Source organism: Mustela lutreola, chromosome 2, assembly GCF_030435805.1.
Source record: "Mustela lutreola isolate mMusLut2 chromosome 2, mMusLut2.pri, whole genome shotgun sequence".
Classification (NCBI taxonomy): Eukaryota; Metazoa; Chordata; class Mammalia; order Carnivora; family Mustelidae; genus Mustela; species Mustela lutreola.
In genome coordinates this window covers 28,980,422-28,994,863 of record NC_081291.1, presented here as the reverse complement: position 1 = coordinate 28,994,863, position 14,442 = coordinate 28,980,422, and the positions used below count along the sequence as shown (strand labels likewise).

General features: G+C 43.3%; 1 protein-coding gene across 13 annotated transcripts in view; it reads left to right on the top strand.

The window, feature by feature from the left end:
• The window catches only part of FHIT (fragile histidine triad diadenosine triphosphatase), a 1,430,768-nt gene that overhangs the window by 612,522 nt on the left and 803,804 nt on the right, over positions 1-14,442 (top strand). The gene's annotated exons all lie outside the window — the stretch shown is intronic.

Below are 14,442 nucleotides of genomic sequence, written 5' to 3'. Positions count from 1 at the left end.
CCTCAAGAGATGGGTAAAAGGATAACTGCAGATTCATGGACACCAGAGTCAAGGATCCAGGACGGTGTCTCTTAAAATAACATTAAAGGTCAGGTCATAAAACCACTTTCCTTTTTTGAGTATTTTATTTCTTTGCCTGGAACTAATTTCATGTCCAAAGACCTGGTATATAAAAGAGGACATCGAGGAAATGTGTTCTAGGAATTAACATTCCCCAATAGTCAAAAGGAAAATTGGATCTGTGTCTGTACAAATAAATGCAGGCACATCCATATAAATTTTCTGGGACCATCTTTAGTGGTAATGGAGTATGACTGCCCTTGTTAATTTTTTTATTTATTTTAGAATATTAACATAAGAATCCACATGACCCATTTTCTCTTTTGAGTGAATTGTTTTGTTTTATATTAACTTCTCAACTTGTTTTCTTTTACATTAGTCTTAAAATGTCCTCCTCATGGAAAACAGTGTGTTCTACATGTGATAGAAATTAAACTGGCTGCTTTCCAGCAAATGAAATAGTGGAGATAATTTAAAAGAATAAGATTTTTTTCCTTCATTTTAAACTATAGGCTAAATGACAAAGAACAGGCAATGTAAATATCACCTAGCTGCTTAAACAGATTGTAGGTCTCTGTCCCTTTCTGTGTATTTAAATGTCTTTTCTCTATGTTCAGAAACAGATTTTGGTATTTATATATGCCATTCTTAAACACTCAGGATTCATCTATGTAGATATGAATATATAGATTTTAATTTTTCCCCCTTCCTTGTCTTCCTCCCCTTGGTGCACGATGCTGAGCTAGAGCCATACAAAGTTATGTAAATACACTTAGTGTCAAGCCTTTAGGAACTTAAAGTGTTCCCTTTGGTCTTTGGAAGAACTTGCTGTGAAATTGGAGTCACCTGGAGTTATTGAAGCAATTGAATTGTTAGCTAGCTAATATTAGAAAAGGGAAAGCAGAAGATTGAAGTCTGTTTTCCAGGCAGCTAATGAGGCATCTCGTGATTCGAATGTCACTCCAAAGCTAACCTCGATAGGACAGAACATCTTGTTTTCATAAATGTCCTGGGGTGGCTGGACAATTATGTATATTCATTTAACTAAAACAAATAACAAAGCTTTCCAGCCAAATTCAAATATGCAAGAAAGCCTCTTAACATGGATGTCTTCTAATTGTGCAAATACATTTCTTAAGAACAGCATGAGAGAGGTGTTTGCATCTTACTTTTTAAAAATCCAATTTTTGGATTATTTGAAAGTGGACTCTGTGATCAAATTAAATGCACCATTGACTACATTTTTATTAAGAGATTTATTACCAGCTGCCTTATTTAGTGTGCTTTTATTAAAATACTACAGCAGCTTTCATCTGACTATGCATAATTTAGATATTTAAGGGACAGTCATAAGGCATTAAATCATCCCTGTTATTTTTGACCTACAAGAGAGCATGGGGCACCTAACTGTAAGGGGATAAATTAAAGGGAGGGGGTTCGGGGTAGTTTCTAGACATTTGGGAAGCCTATGCTTTTGGATTCTCAAATCGCTGCTGAAATGCAGCTCCAAAATTTGGCTTAGGAGGGCTTGCTCCCTGAACTAGCTCAGTGTTCATTTGAGAGGGCTGGAATCATGAAGTATTAGGTCTTAGGCTTATGATCAGGTGAATACCCAATATATACCTGTTGCATAAATGAATGAATCAGTGAGTCGGATATTATGGTTTTTGGCCAATATTCTCCTTTTTATTTCTTTGAAAAACAGCATACAGATGTTTTTCCAAATTTAGATCTCTATTTGAAGATGGTGATCTACAAGTTGAATACGTAGCTATCTGTTTCACTGGATGAGACCTATGTGTGTGTGTATATATGTGTATGTGTGTGTGTGTGTACATATATATATATATATATATATATATATAAATCTATGTACAGATACAAATTTGCATTTAGGCTCAGAAGCTTTAGGAAATGAGAACTACGTAGGTTTTCAAACTTTCCAAACTGCCTGGGAGAAATGGGTATTAATAGAGCTGGCTCCAGAGGGATGGTTTTTCATCAGTCACCGACTCTGTTACGTGGAAAGCCCTTTTCCCATTACTTTTCTATTTTAAATCTATTCCCCTGCCCTGGCTGATTGAACCTTTCTGAAATGTGCCAGGCAGAGAATCTCGCCTCTCCTCTCAGCTTAGAAATAATAACGTCTTCACATTTTCATGGCCTTTTCCGAAATGGAGACCTTTCATTTGTGTTTCGCTCTCAATTGAAATAAATTGATTAACGTCATGGAATTGTGTCTCACCACAGACCTTTGAAACAAAAAAGCTACTTTTCTGATGCGGTAAAGGAACAGGTTGCCCCAGATTCCTTTCTGCTCCAAGGACTCAGGGAATAGGAATTGTTTTTGTCACACCCGCTGTGGAATCCTAAAGGAAGAGCAGGATTCATTTCTTCCTGTTTGCAGGTTCCCCAGAGGATCCCGAGACACGTACCCCATACCCTTGGCATTTAGTAATCAAGAGCTCTCTCTGGGGGACCCCTCTTCCATGCTTCCTGACTTGTTTCTCATTTTCCGTCTCCTTCCTGCCCTATGAAATGTTCTCTACCTTGCCTTCCATATTTTTTTAAAAATTTTAGTTTTATCAATGATATTCTTCATTTCCAATGACCCTCTGGCCCCTCACTCTTGGATTTTTCCTCTTTCCATAGCTTCTTGTGTCTTTAAGCTTTGTTTCACCAAGTCCCCTTCTCCACCATTCCCTGTCTCGCATCCCTCCACTTCCGTGCTGGTTTGCGCAGTGGGAGGCATGGGTACATGTCTGCAATGAGAGCAGGAATGAAGTCAGAACATTTCTTATCCCCCTCTCCTGCCTTGCAGCCTCGTCTGTGTCCTTCTGTTCCTGCAGCTCCCTCTGGCTTGGCCTCCATAGTTAGCATGAGCCGGCCTTGAATAACAAGATTCCTCCCCTTGTTCCTTCAGCTGTGGAGATAATGGCTCCTCCTTGTTGCTAATCTCTGGTGCCCCACCAGTCATCATTCATGTTTGTTTGATTGTTTTACCTGGCCCACGTCTTTAGTCTAAGACTTTTTACACAGCTGTCAAGAATGCATCTATATCCTGATGGATATACCACCTCTTCTTAACTTACAGGTGCGGAATGTTCCTGAATCTCTCAGAGAATTTGAATTAGGCTTTCTACTTGCAAGTTTCTGCCTGACCCATGAATTCTCTCCGATGCTATTTGTTCTCTGTGAATGTTAATTCTTGTTCGTGCGGTGGTCTTAACTCTTTTATTCTTTCAAGTACAAATTTTGTTTGGTTAAAACGGGTAGCTGATAAAGATTTCCTCTGCTACTGTGTAAACCAACTTTGCCAAATGATGGGTCTCCCTGACACCAGTTCCAGCTAACCTTAGCCACCAGTTTAATTGTCTTTGTAAGATCCTCTCTGTTGTCCAGACCAAAAAAAAAGCATCTTTTGTTTGATGTTGAAGGTCTTTGGGCATCTGGATCTCAGCACACCCTGAATCTAGACACTGCTTCCCCCAAACAGAACCTTCTCATCTCTGTTTATACACCTGTGCACATCTGATTCCTACTCACTTTCCTAACAGGCTTGCCATTTACATTTTTAACCAAGTCCAGAAGTTCCCCCCTGTCCTGTACTTCTTAGTCTCATCTTTATCACTTACTGCTTTATCTCATTTATTTTACTATGTGTCTCGACTTACCTACAAGAAGATAAATTTTTTGCAGACAGTTTAAAAAAATGCTTATTCATTTTTTCATTCACTCTGCCGTCCATCAAACCCTTTTGTTTATCATCTCTATTCTTGGGGCTGTCAGGATGAGACAACAATGTTCCTAAACTGAAAGAAGTTCGCAGCCATCTGGAGAGACAAGCGTGTAAGGAAGGGGGACCCAGTGTGGAGAGGGCCATGATAAAACATCGAGGAAGCAGTGGCTCATTTTTTTCAGAAGGAAGGAGGCAGGTCTGAGCTGGCCTGTCTTCCCTGAGTTTTCTTACTCTCACAGGTGGGAGGAATGAGAGGAGATAAGCAGGGGATCCTCTGTAGGTCAACTGGTAGAGCTTTGTCTTTAACTCAGGAACAGTGGGTGTCCAGGGCTACACATTTAAGTAGCTCTTCTGTTCTAAAGGGATCAGTTGGATCATGGTACAGTCAAGGTTGGGACTGTTGTCCAAGGATGCACTGACGGTTTACCATCCTGCAGTTGCTTCCATTTCCCCCACCCCCAACCCCGACTGTGATTCTCAAGGGATTAGAAGGGGCGTCTAGAACTCATGGAAGCTCCACAGTACCTTGTTTTCAGCTGTGGCTGACGGCTTTCCTGAGAGCCTTGTGCCTTCTTCAGCTGTGCCCCATCACCAGATAATGTCCAGGCAGTGCCGTTCTACACTGATACAGCCCTGGTTAGCGTTGTTCCAAGCTATGCTCGAAGTCAATAGAAAGAGTTATATTTAAAAAAAAAAAAAAAAGGTACAGTGAAAAGCACAGATGGAGGAGGAGACAGAACGATGCAGCTGACAAATTTGTGAGCTACATCTCAGGGCTGTGCGGCTTTGCTGGAGTTGCTTCCCTTGTTGCTCCTCAAGGAAAGGCAGAAAGTGAGAGAGCAGGAGAAAGGCAGGAGAAAAGGAGAGGCTTGGAAGTCTTAAAAGCTCCCAGATTCCTTGCCCTTTCTCACCCTCCCAGAGACTGGGATCATTTTTAATTGGGAAGTTGAACACATCAGTGAGAAGTGCGCACAACGTAAAGGAAGACACAACAAATTTATCACCAAGGGGAGAATCTCCAGTTCTGTGTCTAGTGGGAGAAAGGTCAGAATCCCAGTGAGGAGAGTTGTTTGACCCCTCCCCCTCCAGCATTTACCTGGGGGCTGCTGCCCTTTCCTTCTTGTTCCTGAGAGCCCAGAGAGAGCTGTTGGGTTGCGTCTTCTCCCGCTTCCTGGAGCTGCTCTAGATCCTGCAGGTCAGACCTTGGCTCGGAAAGAGTGGCTACAGATTTCTAGGGAACCAAAGTTCACCTGGAGGGTGTTCGGTGAGGTTGGGGGCCACAAGTCAAATTTTTGCAACACTCTGGCTTTTCCTTTGTCATCTCATGGTGGGTATTTAGTTCGGGATCCGAGATAGGCAGAAAAATTGCAGATGGCCCAGGCTTTGGCTGGGACATTTGTGGGCAAATATCTGCTTTTCTATAGAAATCCAAATGCAGAAGGAGATAGACCCTTTTGTAGAGGAAGGAAAGTGTCTGAGGGAAATGGTCGTAATTCAGAGCAGCAGGAGCAGCGCAATGTGGTGGCCTTAGGCTAGGAAACCAGCCCGGCAATTGAGGGAGTGACTAAATGTCCCTAACTTCACATTTTCTGGCATGAAAGCGGGCAGTTCTGGGGAAGAGCCTGTACTTTGGCCTTGGACGGACCTGTGCACAGGTCCTGGGCCTGTCGCTTAGTAGCTTTGGGACTTGGGCGATTCATTTCACTTCTTTGAGCCTTGGTTTTATCACCCAAATAATAGGAACAATAGAAGCTACCTACCCAGGGCGCCAAGAGGATGAAATAAAATGCTGTATGTGAGGAAATTGGGGGTGGGTAACTCCCCTTGTTGCTGTCCCACAGGTCCTGGCTGTCTGCGCCCACTACCTCTTTCCTTTTTGCACTGTTTATGTTTGTTTGCATTTATTTATTTATTTTTGTTTTCCATGACGTTATTGAAAGGACTTTTGACTCCAGTCAAAAGGAATAGTGTGGTATGTCTGGCTCTCTCTCCATTTACAGGCTCTGTCCTTTTTTTCAGTAGGCCATGTATTTTGTTTTTTTATGCTCTAGGATTCTGGATGGTAGGAGTTATGCAGGGGGTCAGGAAAGAGAGAGAGTGAGCCCAGGGCATGGCTAACACAGGATACTGTGGGACCTCCCCAGTGGATACAGAAGGAGAGGGAGGGAGAGGGAGATCTTTGGGGGAAACACTGACAGTGGGGTTGTAAGCCATTGGGTTATCCACAAACTTTCCTTTCCCTGTGTTATTTGTAAGCATGCCTAGAAGCTAGACATGATGGCTCTATTTGATAAATAGAATAAATATTAGGAAGTACGCCATGAATCCAGCCCGCCGGTACTCAGCTTGGATTAATGAAAATAAAGCAAAGGAATTCTAGATGTATGTATTGAGAAGAATGCCAGTTACCCCTTTTTGTACTGCTTTGCAATTGGAGATTTTGTATCTCATTGCTGCCCAAATGCTAATTGTTACCTTAGTTGCCTATTGATGCATTATCTTATGGTGTTGGTTTCATGTGACAGTAATTAGGAATCCATGGACGTTTAACCCAGAAAAGGACCTGCAAGATCATTATAACCCAGAATTTTCTAACGTGAGTTCAGTAAAACACGAGTCCCTTGATGAGGTCTGCCCCCAAAGCTTTCTGTGGCTGGGGAGATGCTGTAGGTCAGCGTCCCCTTGCACAACTGGCATTAACAGATAACCTTCTGCCAAGCTCTGAAAGGAAGAAACCTGTGTAGCTGGATTATCCAACCCTTTCCCAAATCTATTTGAACATGACACATGTTCTTCAAGTAATGCCTGTTAAATCTTTCAGAACAAACTTGGGGAAGCACTCTCTTGATCCAAGGCTTCATTTTAGAAATAGAAAGCCAAGTCCAAAGAGATGATTTGCCCAAGTTTACTACATGGTGAATTTCTTCAACTCATTTCCTGTGCCACAAATCAAACATTATTATCTTGCACTTGAAGGAGGATGCTAATGAAAAGGAATCCTTCCTCTGATGGACTTTACCTAATGGCTTTTGTTAACTCTCTGCTTTTGGGTTTTCAAAAAACACTCTCTTTCTGGAGAGGGTGCTTAGGAGTGTTGCTGATTGTGTAACCATGTAAGTGCTATTATGTTTGCAATTTTATTTCTTTTGAATCTGGAAGCTTTTTCTGTTCCCTCCAAAGCCTGCCTGCCTTTTATTCCCATCCCCATGACTCTACATTGGTAGAACTGCCTTTATCTTTTGTTCTTCATCTCGACTGTTACCCTCTTAACCCATCTGGGGACTTGCTTTTTGCTCCTGGAGTGTATGCAAATTCCTGTGTGCTATAAAATTTTCGGAAATTCTCAGAAGCCCAAAGACTTCTGCATAATCTACTGTAAAAGAAAATTAATTGATATTAATTAATCTTTCCCCTCAATGACAGTTTTGTGGTTTTTTTTTTTTTTTCCTCAATCTCAGTGTTGTTAATACATAATTCAGTGTTCTTAATCACAGCTTGTGGTTGTGCCATTTACTCACTGGAGTTCTTAAGTACCCAAAGCAATGCTCCTCGGAACATGGCTTACAGAGCGAAATTGCGGGGCTCTCTTGCCAGTCTACTGTGAGCTACAATGGCCACACGTCTTTTGAGAACTTTGGAACAAGTACACTCTTCACTCCTGGACTGGCAATGTTTGTTAAGAATTCACTTGCTTCAGTCCAACGAACCTTTGTGTACTCTGTGTCAAAACACATGCTATGCTCTAGAGATGATTTTTTCTTTTCTTCTTAATGCATTAGGTTTTCTTGCTGCCCCTAAGGCACTCGCCCCTTGGTGAGGGAGACTCATTTCTAAATGAACCCAGCACAGGCTGATCAGTGCTGTTATTATGTGGTGTGCAGAATGCTAAGGCCCAAGAGGGAGGAACACTTTTTTTTTTTTAAGATTTTATTCATTTATTTATTTGACAGAGATTACAAGTAGGCAGGCAGGCAGAGAGAGAGAGGGAAGCAGGCTCCCCACTGAGTGGAGAACCCGATGTGGGGCTCTATCCCAGGACCCTGGGATCATGACCTGAGCTGAAATCAGAGGCTTAACCCCCTGAGCCACCCAGGTGCCCCAGGAGTAGCTCTTTTTCACAGGGTAACGCTTTAATGGCATCCTGAAGCTGAAGCAGCTGTTCCTAGAAGCCCAGGAAGCTCGACGATTGCTTTCAAGTCCCGTCCCTCTGTGGGTTCAGTCCCACCTCCAAAATTCTCATTCCCAAGTTAGATCTCTGAGAATTTGCTGTACGTGGAAATGCATTTCTGTCAAATATATTGCACGTACAGATTCACCATTGCAGTCCAGACGATACAAGCTTCAGTGTGCCTGTTCTAATGGCCCTTCCCATTCTCTCTTCCTTACTGTGGTTATTCCCACACCCTCTTGAGAGCTTATTTTAGGTCAGCCTCTGTGCTGAGAAGCTTCCATTTCTCCATCTGTGTCTCTGTTTTCCGTGTAATCCTGACCATGACTCCATGAGCCGTGTCTCCCCAAACTTGTCTGCACCTTGGAATTACGGGGGAGCATCACGAACAGTTGATGCCTGCATCCCAGCCCCAAAGACTTGGATTTCATTGATCTGGGGCATAACCTAGGTTTAGGGATTTAAAAAAAAAAAAAAATTCCCAAGTGGTAATGAAAGTGGCCTAGAATTGATGGTGGTGATGGTTGTACAACTCTATGAATAGATTAAAAAATAATTGAATTGGACATTTTAAATAGGCAAGTTTTCCAGTATGTATATTGTATTCCTATACAACTCTTACATTAAAAAAACAAAACAAAACAAAAAAACCACCTAGGTGAATAATTTGGGAAGCATTGCTATATAGTAAATGGAAAAAGTGAGATCAAGGAATTTTCTCAGACTTGCATAGCTAGCTAGAGTGGAATAAGAATCCAGGCAGTTTGAGACCGAGTTTATGTTCCTAACCACCACACCATCTTATTGTCCTCAAACCTGAGACTGACTTAACTACACTGTGATTCAACAGGCATGTGGCTGGAGAAATACTCATGAATTTGTTCCTGTCCATCCACATGCCTTCACCGTGTCCTGTTATGTAACCAGCGGATCTAATTTGCAAAATAATTGGTGTAGGACAGATAAGAGACTTAGCCCCCTTGGGAATAAAATTCTCCATCCCTTTATCACAGTGCTGAAATGAGCTGAGCCAGCCTTCCTTGGTGGCCAGGAGGCATCCTCAGAAGCACATCTAAGGAAGGACACGCTGGTATCAAAGTCACACATTCAAAACCAACTGTTCCACATCCTGGAACCTGAAAATAGAATTCTATTTAAAAGATACTGCCTGGAATGTTACCTTGCTCTTTGTCAACCCTCTACCCAATTTGGGTACAAAACGCACATAAAAATAGTCCAACGAGGGGCACCTGAGTGGCTCAGTGGGTTAAAGCCTCTGCCTTCGGCTCAGGTCATGATCTCAGGGTCCTGGGATCGAACCCCACATCGGGCTCTCTGCTCAGCGGGGAGCCTGCTTCCCCCTCTCTCTCTGCCTACTTGTGATCTCTCTCTGTCAAATAAAAAAAAAAAAAATAGTGCAACTAAAACAGGAGAAATGTTTGGGTTTTGGCTGCAGAGAGGTAATAAGAAGGTGAGCTTCACTGGAAAGCCTGTTTTTACCAGGAAGACACGTAAGGGAGACTACTTTTGAAAGCAAAGAACGAACCTGTATCATGATAAATTGTCACAAATGTGTTGTTCTGGAGGAAATAGTGAAGGTCTGAGTCCCCAGCGCAGCACGGTGACTTTTTGGAGAGGGATGCTTTGTCTCTCCTATGTAAAGATGATCACTGCTGACCTCTTAATGGCTGCCTCTACTTTCCCTATGTGCGTTCTTTCTGAATAAAGATTGAGTTCAAAAAGATGAGCGCGGCTTAGAGCTGAAAGGGAACTCATTAAAAATGGCCTTTCTAGAGGATAAAAGGTTGAGTCCCAGGATGAGCTTAGTTCGTTTTGCTATACTCGTTAGGTGCCCACTGTCTCCTAAAGCGTGGAGAAGTTTAGAAATATGCAGTCTATTTCTTAGTGCCAAACATCAATGGTGAGAGAGTAAGTTAATTTAAATATTCAGGATTTTTCTTCTTAAACTTGGCTTTGTCTGTACTTGCCTGAAGTATTTTCTTGAATTATTGTTTGTTTCATTTTTAAATGACTACTAATTTCCATGAAAACCATTGCTCTGATATTTTTCAAGGAAGGAGGGAGTGCCTGTTGGAATCCAGTAATGAGAAAGAGAATTGGAACTGGGAGTTCTGGCCTTCTCTATCATCTGAGAGACTTTCATTGTTCATGGGTTCTCTTGCTGTGTTGTCCTCGGGATCAGCCCAGCTGCTGATGCTTACTGATCATCAGAATGAGATGAGTCACCGTGTGGCCTATGGGAGGTGGGGCCCCAGACGGCCAGGATAGTGGGTCCACCTGCATGGCTCACTGTGGTGCTCAGGGCTACTGTGACCACTCCCCTCCCCACTTCTTCCCCCCTCTCCCGGCCCCAAGACCCAGTATGACCACTTTTTACTGTACCATGACTGCCTGGCTAGTTCAAGCCCCAGCCATTTGTCCTCTGGTTTGTAGAGCCTCTTAACTATATGGGCTACTTCTCTCCTTGCCTGGCTACTTCTCCTTCTCTACACAGCATCCAGTATAAACTTTTAAAAAATTTAAATTAGATCGTACTATTTTCTTGCTTGAAAACCTCCATAGACTACCCATTTCAGTAAGAATAAAATTGAGATGGCTTACCCTGGCCATGCATGTTGTGTGTCAGCCTTCCCTTTCTGTCTGAATCCTAGATCATGTCTCCTCCATCGCCAGGCGCCAGCCATGCTGGTCATCTCTTTGTTGATTCTTTTTTCTTTTTTTTTTTTTTTTAATTTTATTTATTTATCAGAGAGAGGGGGTGGGGAGAGAGTGAGCACAGGCAGACAGAATGGCAGGCAGAGGCAGAGGGAGAAGCAGGCTCCCGGCTGAGCTAGGAGCCTGATGTGGGACTCGATCCCAGGACGCTAGGATCATGACCTGAGCTGAAGGCAGCTGCTTAACCAACTGAGCCACCCAGGTGTCCCATCTCTTTGTTGATTCTATTCATAATTCCCTTTGGCCCACATGGCAGCCTTTCGCTTGCCCTTTAATTAGAAGGTCTTGAGATCCTTCAAGAAATAGCAGCCCTCTTCCCTGCTCTGATTCCCAAAAGGAACACCCAATACAGAGCAGGCTTGGTGGACATGGCTTTAGATCTTAGCTTCGGAATTCTCAAAGTCCTAGTACACATATGAATTAGTTAAGGCCAAGGTTAAGTGCAGATTCTGATTCACGTAGGACTGGATTAGAGATAAGAACGTGCATTCCACACAAGCTCCCAGGAGGGGCTGGCTGGTATTGAACCCACGTAGGCCAATTAGGCCAACCAAGGTATTCATGTAGAAACCTTTCATGCCCGCCTCCTATTAAAACCCCAGTGTGGGGAAAAATCAGGCTGCTGTGATACCCTGCCTGGATGGTTGCCTTCTTTACCCACCCCAGTGTCAAGGAGGGACCCCACCTGATCATCTGACCTAAACAGTGATCCCACTGCCCAGCCCTCTCAGCAGCATTATCCCATCGTATTACTTTTTCCAGCTTCCCTAACTATCTAAAAATCTCCTTTTACTGCTTCATTGTTTTCTTCTGACCAGCGAAAGGAGTTTGTCTGTTCTGTTTACTACTGTATCCCCATAACCATAAAGAGCACTGCTTGCTCTACATAGTTATTGAGTAAAATAATAAGAATTACTCTAGGACATATTGGTCACAAGTTCCATGATGACAGGCCCTTTTCTTATGAGGGCACAGCATAGGATGTGGCACATGTAGATACTGAGTCAGTGAAGGAGAACTCAGGTTAAAAATAGGGAAAACATGTTACAGAGTACTAATTAGTGGGTCAGGTTAGTTGGCAGGTGTTAATTTTTTTTTTTTTTAAGATTTTATTTATTTATTTGAGAGAGAGCAGAAGTGAGAGAGCACAAGCAGGGGGAGTGGCAGAGGGAGAAGATTCCAGGATTCTGGGCTCATGAGGGCTCATGAGCTGAGGGCAGATGCTTAACCAGCTGAGCCACCCAGGTGCCCCGGCAGGTGTTACTTTATGTATGGATAAGTCAGGTCCTCTCCATATTTTCCTTCCTTCCTCTCTCTCTTTCTCTCTCTCCCTTCCTTCCTTCCTTCCTTCCTTCCTTCCTTTCTAAATAAGAAACTAATTTCTAGACTCCTGTAGTTAGGGCAATAAAAAATGGGCAGGGTTTGATATCAAGAATGGCCCTCAGTAGTTGGCAACAGGTCTTTACTTGAGGGGGGTAGAGTCTATTCTATTATGAAGAGGCTGTCAAAGTCTGTGCCATGTGATAGGAAGCCATTGTCCACCTACCTCTCTGAGCAGAGGTACTAACCTTCGTTAGTTAGGACAGTTAACCATCTGTCCTTCTATCTCCAACTCTCATTTTTATTCGATACCAGAGCAACAAAGTTCAAGTACTGGGTTGCCTTTTCAAGGCACAGTGGATAATGGCCTGAACTTTTTTTTTTCTTCCCCTTTTCTGTGGGAGAATTGAGCTATTCACCTGTCCTTTGCCCAAATGGATACTGTAGATCTACTCATTTCAGCATCCTTATAGAAGTGTTTCCCAACCCCCCCCCCCCAATTTCATCATCATCTAGAGCTAGGAAAACTGGCTCAGACATTCTTCGACTAGCTCTTCTGTCAGCTCGCGAGGATTCCACGTTTGTAACTTAGCTATCATTGGTTTAAACAGAAGAGAGAGAAGGAATGAACTAAAATTCGCTATGAGTATCTTGTGGTCCAGGTGTTTTGGAAGAACAACTATGTTCGAAGCTTGGCCTTGGATATTGGCTTTGTTCTTTGCTTCCAAAATGGGATTGGCTATTACAGAGGTCCTGTCTGAGCATCTATCGGATTGGTAATTTGATGTCTAATTCCTATACATATGTCAGTGCTCTGGGGCATTCTACTGTATTGGTTTGGTTTAAAATAGTAGTAGACTCTTCCAGAATACATTAAACAACTGTTAACTCCTAGAGATAGAGATATTGAAGAGTGTATTAAATGAATCCATTATTCAAATGATGTTTATTGGGTTTCGAACATTTGTCAGGCACTATGCTGGCTGTTATATATATGGGATGTTCAATGAAAATCTTTTTTCTTAGGAGGGAAATTTTCTCTCTAGTCTCTGGCTCCTTCCTTCCCTCCATCCCTCTTTTACACACACACACACACACACACACACACACACACTTGTGGTTTTGTTTTGTTTTAAGATTTTACTCATTTGAGAGAGAGCACAAGCAGGGGAAGAGGCAGAGAAGAGGGGAAAGCGGGCCTCCCACTGAGCACGGAGCTCGATGTGATATGGAGGCTCGATCCCAGGACCCTGAAATCATAACCTGAGCTGAAGGCAGACACTTGGCTTACTGAGCCACCCAGGTGTCCCCCCACATACTTCCTATCAGGAAAAGGAACAACTGCCTTCCCTGGTGACATCTGGCACGTACTGGGCTGTGGCCTACATGCTGGGGCGGGGGAGAAGCTTGTCACTTAAAGCTAGAAAAGGTATTACACTCTGCCGTCTTTTGCTTGGACTTGTCCATATCTCTGAATGGTGCATTCGTTAGTCTCTATAAAAGACCTGCCGGATTCTTCCCAGTTACCATTTTCAGCCTTGGACTGAGGAAGTCCCATGCGGCCAGCACTGTGCACCTGGGGCCCTGGGGTGAGATAGCGGGAAGACCCATTTGGCTTCTGGCCTGAACCTGTTAAGGTTTGCTCCCAGGATTCAGAGAGGGAAGGGAAATGCCCAGCGCTTCATAAAGCTATTCTTCCTTCCTCACAGGGCTTCTCAGTTGGCTCCTGGAGGGGGCTAACAGATAACCGTGATCTCAGACTGCATTCTCCGCCCTCAAGGAGATCATGGCCTAGTACCTGAGATGGGGAAGTGAATAAACAATCACAGTGGGTGTGTGAGGCTGTTTTACTTGGAGTGTGTCACAGATAAGGTAACTAGGGCAGAGTGGGAGGCCAGGACCTTCCATGTGTGCTACTCTAATTGGCGAAGATCTCCTTCTTCTGCTACAGATTGTGTCATCCAGAGCCACCGTAATGAAAGAAAAGGGCCCCCAAAAGGAGGCTACACTCGTCTGTACACTGCCCAGTGTGTGTACTTACAAAGTGTGCAGTTTGGCTCCCAGCATACCATGGTGCATTTTAATTTTGGTATGAACTGTGATCCGAAATCTTTAGGGGAGCCCTCATTCTGAGACCTCTGCACTTTTCCATACATAGGGCTCTAGCCTATCTTCAGCAGCCTCGTGTACCCAGAAAAGCAAAGAGAAGACCCCGTGCCATGATGTGCACAGGTGGTTTCCATGGCCACCAACACAGGACTCTGACATCTTCGCAGTAGGCTGAAGCAGTTTGAAGGAGAATTTGAAAAAACAAGCAGATTTGTTTAACAGTGTTTGTAGGAAAGCTTTGTAAGGAAATGGCAGATATGCCCATGGGCGAGATGTGCTTTCTCTCATCTTCTGGAGCTGGGAGGTTAAA